At 42.8% G+C, this 9,860-nt stretch overlaps 1 pseudogene; it reads left to right on the top strand.

The window, feature by feature from the left end:
• The window catches only part of LOC107183658, a 25,085-nt pseudogene that overhangs the window by 13,965 nt on the left and 1,260 nt on the right, over positions 1-9,860 (top strand).

Raw genomic sequence — 9,860 nt, 5'->3', positions numbered from 1 at the left:
AATTTTTGTGAAGCAGGCCTCTAGTTTTTATAATAAAAGCCTAAGCAACCGTTTCAGTGAAACGACCAAAACAACCGGTCGCTATGATGCATGTTGACCACCAGGGGGCAAATGCTCAACACAGGAGCTGCCCCTTGGTGGTCAGTGCACTCCCACAGGAGAAGGGTTGCTGAGCCATAAGCCAGGCTCACGGCTGGCAAGTACAGCGGTGTTGGTGGGAGCCTCTCCTGCCCCTCAGCAGCGCTAAGGATGTCCAACTAAGCTTAGGTCTGCTCTCTGCTGGCAAGTGGGCATCCCCTGAGGGCTGCCGGGATGCCAGAGGGATGTCTGATTGCCATCCTAGCCCAATCCCTCGGGGAGCAGGCCTAAGCCAGCAAGTGGTCACCCATGAGGGGTCCCAGACTGCGAGAGGGCACAGGCCGGCCTGAGGGACCCCCTAACCCCGACCAAGTGCACAAATTTTTGTGCACTGGGCCTCTAGACTATATATAAAAGCCTAAGCGAATGTTCAATCTTTCAACCAGTAGCTATGACAAGCACTGACCACCAGAGGGCAAACACTCAATGAACAAGCATGGAAACATGGAACAGACTGATGAATCTCAGAAGGAAGAGGAAAAGGGGGAGGGCAGGAAGAGATTAACCAAAGATTTTATATGGATACTAGAGGCATGGTGTAGGGATTGGGCCTGCAGGGATCAGGCTGAAAAATGGCAGTCTGACATTCCCCAAGGGGTCCCAGATTGCAGGAGGGCACAGGCCAGGCCAAGGGACCCCTAGTATGTCTATATGAGAGATAGAAAGAGGAAGAGACAGAGACATAGAGAGGGGGGAAGGAGGACAGAAGGAAAAAGAAGGGGGAGGGAGAGAGGGGGAGGGAGAAAGAGAGAAAGAGGAAGAGAGAAAGAGAGAGAGAGAGAGAGAGAGAGAGAGAGAGAGAGAGAGAGAGAGAAACACTGAGAGTGCACCTGTGTCCCAGACTGTAGAGAGATTCAGTGAGGGAGAAATGTCTGAAAATCCTGCAGGAGTCATCTTAGCTTTAAACATCTGCTCAGACTAGGGTCAGTGCCAACTCACAACAGTGCCAGCAAGTATACTTCTGACCCTTAGCTCTTCTTCACATTTTCAATCCTAAGGAAACCAAAGGTGCCTAGACAGTGGAGGAGAAAAAAGTGTTGGCAGGCAAAATAGAGAAAATGACAACTATGCCTCTTTGCCCCTATAGAACCTTGGTCTGTCGTAGTCCTGGGGGAAAACCTTCAACTTTAAAATAAGAGTGGAATTTTGATTATTATGTAGGGATATACATAATAATTACTGAACTGAAATGGTTTGGCATAATATAATGACTGGAGAAATTTTGTTTTTTAATATGAGAATGACAAGATAAGTAAGTAAAGAGGTCTGATTGAAAGGCAAGGAAAGAATTAGCTCCTCTGAGAAAACAATTTTCTACCTGCATCTTATAATCATTGCCTTAAATATATAACACACAAACCCCTACCTTTCAACAAAATACACAATAATAATGCAAAGGGAAAAATTTTTTCCCAAGTATTTTTTCTATTTTCAGGATTAAAACATTTTCCCCCTGAAATTATTCCAAAAATGTAGGTTTAAGAAGCATTTATAAAAACAAAAAAGTTCCTATTTTTATAAAATATAAAAGGGTTCCGGTTCTAGGTAGGATGGAGCTATAAAACCTGGACAAGACATGTGGACAAGATATTGAGGACTTATAAAAGTAAAGGGTGCAAGGTAATTTAGGGGAAAATAACATAATTCAAAGTATAACCAAATATTGGTGAGTTCACAGTTTCCTTTTCTTCTGTTATCATTTGGCCTGGACATAAGATAACCAGAAACCTGGAAGTGGCATCAGTGTAGAAAGAGAACTAGAGGAAAACCCCTCTAGTTCTGTCTCAAGGAGCAGGAAAGGGTTCCACAGAACTCAGAGAGAAGAGGGAAAATTCCCTCATAAGACTGAAAAACAAGTCAAGGATGTCTACTCTCACCACTCCTTTTCAACATCACACTGGAAGTCCCAGCTAGTGCAATAAGGTAAGACTAAATAAAGTACAAACAGATTGGGAAGAAATAAGACAATCCATTTTTACTAATAACATGTTTCTGAATATAGAAAATCCCAATAAATCTACAAAAAAATAGCTACTTGACTCATGAGTTTAGTAAGTTCACAGCATAAAAAAATCTACACTCAAAAATCAATAGTATTTCTATTCACCAAGAACAACTGGAAACCAAAGTTAAAAAACAAGACCATTTACAATAGCTCCAAAAAATGAAATAGGTAAAAATTTAACAAAATATACAAGATATGTTTTCCACAACCTATAAACACTGATGAAAAAATAAAGAACAAATAAATGAGACTTTCCATGTTCACAAATTGGAAGACTCAACATAGCAAAAATATTAATTATTCCCAAATTGAAACATAGAATTGCAATTCTAATCAAATCCCAGCAAAATTTTTTTAAATACAGATAAACTTATTTTTAAATTTATATTAAAAAGCAAAGAAACTGAAACAGCCAAAACAGTTTGGAGAAATAGGAGTAAAATGTTGTCTTATTACCCAATCTTAACATTTCTATAAAATTACAATAATCAAGACAGTGTGGTGTTGCTGAAAGGATAGATTCACTGATCAGTGAATCTATTCTGGCCTTTATTTTGAACATTGATCAATGTACAAAATAAAGGCCAGGATGGACCTTCACAAATACAAATAATTGATTTTTGCAAAGATAGTCATTTCAAAAATAATGTTAGAAAATTTGGACATTCAAATGAAAAAATAAAAATGAACTTTGTCTTAAACTTTATTCCCTATACAAAAAATAACTCTAATTAGGTCATAGATCTAAGTATAAAACATAAAGCCACAAACATCCTAGAAAACATTATGAAAGTCTTTTTGATCTTAGGTTAAGCAAGGAGTTTTTAGACATGACACCAAAAGCATACACATAAGGTAAAAATGTAAAGACTGGATTTTATCAATATTTAAAAGTTTTGCTCTGCAAGACACTCTTAAAAATGAAAAGACAGGCTACAAACTGAGAGAAAATGTTTAAAACATTTGTAAATCAAATATTTCACACATGACTTGTATCCAGAATATATAAAGAACCCTCCAGGACTGAAAAAACAAATAGCTCAATTTTTAAAATAGATGAAAGGGTTGAACAGAAACTTCACCAAAGAGAATACAGGAAGGCAAATAAACATAAAAGCATGCCCAACATCATTAGCCATTAAGGAAACTCAAATTAAAACCAAAATGAGATATTACTATTCACCCTTTAAAATAGCTCAAGTTAGAAATATGAATAATGCAAAGTGCAGGGGAGGACACAGAACAAATGGGATTCTGACACATTGCTGACAGGAATGTAAAACGGCATGCCGTTCTGAAAACTGTTTGACAGTGTCTTATAAAATTGAATATGCTTTTACTATATGCTCAACAATCCCACTCCTCACTGTTTATCCTAGAAAAAGAAAATTTATATTCACACAAAAGCCTATATATTAATGTTTGTAGTAGCTCTATTAATAAGGGCTAAAAACTCAAAGAAAAGCAAACATCCTTCAATGAATAAATATCCTGGGGCACATCAAAACAATAGAATATACTCATCAATAAAAAGGAATGAATTATTGATATATATTCAACTTGTATGAATCTCAAAAACATTATACCAAGTGAAAGAAGATAATCTGAAAAGATTGCATATTTGATGACTCCATTTACACGACATTCTTGAAAAGGTAAAACTATAATGATGGAGAACAGATCAATATTTCTGAGGGGTTAAGGTATGACTATGGAGGGATATATAGCACAAGGGAGTTTAGGGGGCAATGGAACTATTCTGTATCCTCAGTGTGGTGGTTATATAAATCTATACCTCTGTAAAAATTCAAAGAATTGCACATTCCCCCAAAAAGGTCCATTTCACTCTATTAAAATGAAAATTAATATAAAATAAAAGGAAGGAGAAATAGTTGGGAAATGTCTTATTCACTCTCTCTACTTTCTGGTAACAGACAACTGTTTGCCAGAAACTACTAGCCAGGCTAGATTGCCCTACCAGAAATGCATTAAGTTGTCCAGCAGAGATGTGTCTCTTAATCACACAGACACATTACTGAAGGTGTTCTCCAAGAATTGCAAAAGAACTTCCAAAAAATTTGCCAGAATAAGAACTGCAGAGAGAGAGAGAGAGAGAGAGAGAGAGAGAGAGAGAGAGAGAGAGAGAAAGGGAAGCCAGGTTTTGCTATTCTTGGCAAACTTATTTGCCAAACCAAACCCTGTCAATTACAAGATAACATTTACATAGGATTGGGATGATTTCCTTTCCTACCAAGGGAATGGGCACTTACCTATTGCTGGTTTAAATATGTCAAATGGAATGTTATTTCGGTTGGGAAATAAAAACCTCAATTTCTTGCTCAATTCTAAATTAAAATTTAACTTTACAATTATAAAGACTGCAAAACCGGGCCTCTTTTTAGCTATATCATGATCACATAAAGGGCAGATTTGGGGAGGAAATGCTCAGAAAACCTATTTTTTTGGTCATGTATGTGGGTTAGTATAAATATATAATTTATTTGCTGGGATAATACATAAAGTCTCAATGAAGATATAAAAATACATGTTAATTTGTTCTTGAAATGAAAAACTAGTAAAAGTATGTTGTTTGTTAAAAATAATGAAATGAAATCAAGAACAAGACCATTTCTTAAAAGGCAGTTAGAAACCACCTTCAGAAAAGGTCTTTATAAGTGGTTTGGCTTTAAGAAAAAAATGTCAGTGAATAGGTCAAAGGCTGAAGAACCTAGTCCAGCCTACATGGTTCTTCCTTGTCTCAATTACATTGCAATCTCATTTCAGTAAATATTCGTCGTCTAATTTTTGTCCACAAAAGCAAATAGAACATTCCAGCCTTGAACCTCCTCTGCTGCTTTGCTGATATAGATACAACAAAGGTGAAGGCACATTCTGATAACTGAACAATCATGCATGACAGAATATTCAGGAGCCCCATTATTTTACAACTAACATGTTTCAAAATGATGATGTCTGAGGACACGACATTTATACTAAGCAGGTGTAAGTGGCATTTATTCTAAGACAAAGTGCTGCTTCGGTAGTTTGAGGAATGAATCAAAGTAAGCATGTATGTATGTGTGTGATGTGTGTGCTTATTTATCTATAGATGGAAAGCTTTCTTCCTCAGGGAGGGAGAGATGGGCAAAGGAAGGGATTGCTGCTCTCCTCCTTGGCACCTGCATAGCCAGTTATACCTATCTGGGAAGGAGAACGAATTTACCCCAAACCTTTGCAGCTGAGCTTTCCTGCACTGTGCAAATTGACTGCCGCACCCACACATTCGGCTAATGTTCTTCCCCAAACACACCTAATTCCTCTTGATCCCTGTTTTATCCAGTTTTTTAGATAAACATGTTACTGATTAGATAAAAATACATGACAATAACATAACTGGCAAAAATACTTAGTAAAGGTAGCTAATGAAGTCCCAAATTATTCACAGCACTGAGCATAAGATGCTGGTAAATGCCCTCTCTCTATCCCACTGCCTCAGGGTCCAACCTCTGTAAAGTGGAAGTCAGTGAGAGGGGACATTCTCTCCCTTTGGGCCCTTTTTCTCAGGCCCTGTCCATGCAGGGTTTCGTACACCTCATGCATTTAAAATCAGAATCCCTATTTATTACACACCAGCTTGAACTAGTACTTGAGATGTTATTTTTTTGATCATGAGAACAGCCCTGAGGCATAGCTTTCATGAACCCCTTTCCATGAATACATAAGTTGAGGCTCGGGGAAGTTGTATAAGTGATCATGGTGTGTTTAACCTTTAGGCACCCAGTGGGGATTCTGGCCGAGGTCTATGTGACACCATGCTGCTTGAGGCCCATGGGCTTCGTATAGACAAAGTAACCATCTGTCCTTGTCTGCTCTGGACAGTCCAGATGTATGTCAGTTCTCCCAGCATCGCATCTGACTTGGTATTTCTCCCTGTCCTTTTGTACTTTCAAACGCATCCCAGTTTTGATAATGAAAGATGGAAAGGCCCTGCCTTTGGAAAGCTGACTGACATCACAAAGGGGAAAGACATGTGTCTTGGTTTCTTCCTCTCTCCCCAACTTTGCCCTTGACTGATTTCCTTTTCTTCTCAAAAGAGACCAACAGTCTCTCTTGAGGCCTTCCTTCACACTGGTCCTCTGGCAGCATCTACCTCTGTTACAATCCTATCTAATAAAAGAGAAACATGGTAATTACCATACGACCGCTACCATTCCCATTGGCTAACCAGGGCAATATGCAAATTAACTGCCAGCCAAGATGGCAGCCGGCAGCCAGGCAGCTTGAAATTAACATGAGGCTTGCTTGCTTGCTTCAGTGATGGAGGAAACCAACATGCCCCACCTGTCACTGCTGGCCTCTGAGCTGCAACTCTAAGCAACTATGTTACAACTATAGAAGCTAAACAAAACCCCCAAAATCTCCTTTAGTCGCCGGGCTTCAGCCAGCAGGATCGCAACATTGTTTCAAATACAGAAGGTAAACAAAGGCCAGAAACCTGCTTTCAGCAGCGGAGGTCTAAGAGCTGGAGCCTCAGAGCTAAAGCTGGCCCAGAATAAAAAAGAAAAAAGAAAGAAAAAAAGGAGCGGTTGGGAGCTTCAGTCACCTGCCAGTCTGAAAACAGCCCTCAGCCCCGCACCCAGACTGGCCAGGCACCCCAGTAGGGACCCCCACCCTGAAGGGTGTGTGACCAGCTGCAAACAGCCATCATCCCCTCACCCAGGCTGGCCAGGCACCCCAGTGGGGACCCCCACCCTGATCCAGGACACCCTTCAGGGCAAACCAGCCAGCTCCCACACGTGCACCAGGCCTCTATATAGTAAAAGGGTAATATGCCTCCCAGCACCGGGATCAGCGTGACAGGGGGCAGCATCCAAACCCCAATTGCCCTGCGGCTCTGTGTGTGACATGGGGCGGGGCCACTACCTCCCTATCCGCCCTGCTCTGTTTGTGACAGGGGAAGGGGCTCCAACCCCCTGATCAGCCCTGCTCTGTGCCTGATATGGGGGGGCTCCCCAACCCCCTGATCGCCCTGTGGCTCTGTGTGTGACAGGGTGCGGTGCCCCAACCCCCTGATCGGCCCTGCTCTGTGAGTGACAGGGGGCAGCGCCCCAACCCCGAATGGCCCTACTCTGTGCATGACAGGGGATGGCACCGCAACCTGACCATCGACCCTGCCTTGAGTGTGACAGGGGGCGGTGCCCCAACCCCCCAATCAGCCCTACCCTGAGTGTGACTGAGGGTGGCATCGCAACCTCCTGATCCGCCCTGCTCTGTGCATGACAGGGGCGGCGCCCCAACTCTCCAATCAGCCCTGCTCTGAGCCTGACCAGGGGCTGCACCTAGGGATTGGGCCTGCCCTCTGCCACCCGGGAGCAGGCCTCAGCCAGCAGGTCGTTATCTCCCGAGGGGTCCCAGACTGCGAGAGGGCACAGGCCGGGCTGAGGGGACCCCCTCTTCCCCCCGAGTGCACAAATTTTTGTGCACTGGGACTCTAGTTTTATAATAAAGTTGAGATACACCCACCAGGGGACTTAAGGGTAAGAGTGCTATTGTTGGGTATGGAAAAAAATGAGTAGTTAATGAGGATTTCCAAAATCATGTCTCCACTAGTTTATTTTGACAGGGATTGAAAAGAAAAAGTAGACTAACATTTACGGAATGCCCATCATGCAGCAAGCAGAATGCCAAGACTTTTACGTGAACAAATTTCTCCTTTTGCCAGGGAGAAAACTGAGATTCAGAAAGATTAAGTAACCTTCCCAGGGCCTGAAATGAATCCTCAGCCTCATGGGTCTGACTCACACGCCTTACTTTCAGCTTGCTGCCTCCTACATAGTGTGAATGTAACACATTCAGGCATTAATATAAAGATGGTGCTGACTGGAGTAAGAGCCACATATTTTATATTTAAAGAATGTGTATTTTTCCAAGGCATTTTTGACCTATATGCTGTTTTTTGTGTCACGAAGCCATGAGTTAACATGAGATGAGCTTGCGGTAAGCAGACCTATATTTATTCCTCCTTTTGTTTCCTACACAGAATTACCAGTGATGTACGTGCCTTCGTGATCAGCTTTGGTTGCTTTGGTTTGTGATTGGGGCCCTTTAATTGGTAGAAACAATTCTGTGAATTTGTGTATTTTTGAAATGAAGTCATAGAGAATGAACAAAATAAAGCCTCCCTTTAGAATGTAACAACACCTCCCACCACCGGGTGGAGGCCCCGGCACCTGCCTGGCCACCCTGCCTCTGCAGGCTCCACACCTACCTCTCTCCGGGCTCCTGTTTCCACCACTAGGATGTGGCTCTGGAAGGCGCGGCCACTTCTTCCTCTGGTTGGTGGAGAAGCTCAAAGGCGCTGAGCTTCTTAAAGATACAAAACCTGCACGGTGGCCGCATTCTCTCCAGGACGTGCTGAAGCCTCCCAGGATGAGCAGGCTGACACTCAGGACACCATGGAAGTTGCCATGGCCTTGGAGAGGAACCTGAACCAGGCCCTTTGGAGCTGCAGGCCCTGGTTCTACGGGAACACCCTCATCTCTGTAACTTCCTGCAGAACCACTTCCTGGGAGAGGAGGTGAAACTCATCAGGAAGATGGGCCACACCTGACTGCCTCCATGGCTGCTGGCCCCCAGGCTGAGTGAGTATATCTTCGCAAGGCTCACCCTCAGCCCAGAAGCATCTGAAGGACCCCTGTTCATCCCCTTGGTGTCTGGCTTTTGCCTAAGCCTCTACCCAAAATGACTAGCCATTCTTTTTTTATTTTTTTAAATGTATTTTTGTTGGTTTCAGAGAGGAATGGAGAGGGAGAGAGAGAAGCATTGATGATGAGAGAAAATTGTTGGCCGGCTGCCTCCTGCACGACCTCCCCCCGCCAACACTCACACACTGGGGATCAAGCCCACAACCCAGGTATGTGCCCTGGACCAGAATCAAACTCGGAACCCTTCAGTCTGCAAGCTGACACTCTATCCACTGAGCCAAACTAGCTAAAGGTTGCCATTCTTTTAACAACCCTGAAGCCCTCTCCCATGCATTTGGACCAAATGGAGACAATAAAACTTTTTGCAGGGAAAAAAAGGGGGGGTGGCCAGCAGAAAGTCTGTTCCCTGCCCTAGCTAGTTTGGCTCAGTGGATAGAGCATGGGCCCATGTACTGAAGGGTCCCAGGTTCGATTTCCAGGCAGATGCCTCAGTTGCAGGCTGGATCCCTCCCGCAGTTGGGGCACGTGCGGGAGGTAGCCAATCAATGTGTCTCTATTATATCGATGTTTCTCTCTGTCTTTCCCTCTCCTTTCTACTCTCTGAAAATAACTAGAAAAATATCCTCAGGTGAGGGTTAACCAAAAAAATAAAGTGTGGCCCAGCCGGTGTGGCTCAGCAGTTGAGTGTCGACCTATGAACCAAGAAGTCACTGTTGGATTCATGGTGAGGGAACATGCCGGGGTTGCAGGCTTGGTCCCTGATGGGGAGCATGTGGGAGGTGGCCGACCGGTGATTCTCTCTCATCATTGATGTTTCTTTCTCTCTCCCTCTCACTTCCTTTCTGAAATCAATAAAAATATTTTTTTTAAAAAGAAGAAATAGGGAGAGAAACTGGAAACATGGACAGAGACCTTGGTATCAGGTTAAGATATTAAGATTTTATGTTAAGGTAAGATAAGGACATTAAATGTTTTAAAGAGGGAAGTACCATGATTAGATTTTAGTTTTCTGA

This window comes from Myotis davidii, unplaced genomic scaffold (genome assembly GCF_000327345.1).
Source record: "Myotis davidii unplaced genomic scaffold, ASM32734v1 scaffold1012, whole genome shotgun sequence".
Classification (NCBI taxonomy): Eukaryota; Metazoa; Chordata; class Mammalia; order Chiroptera; family Vespertilionidae; genus Myotis; species Myotis davidii.
This window is presented reverse-complemented; position numbering and strand designations above follow the sequence as displayed.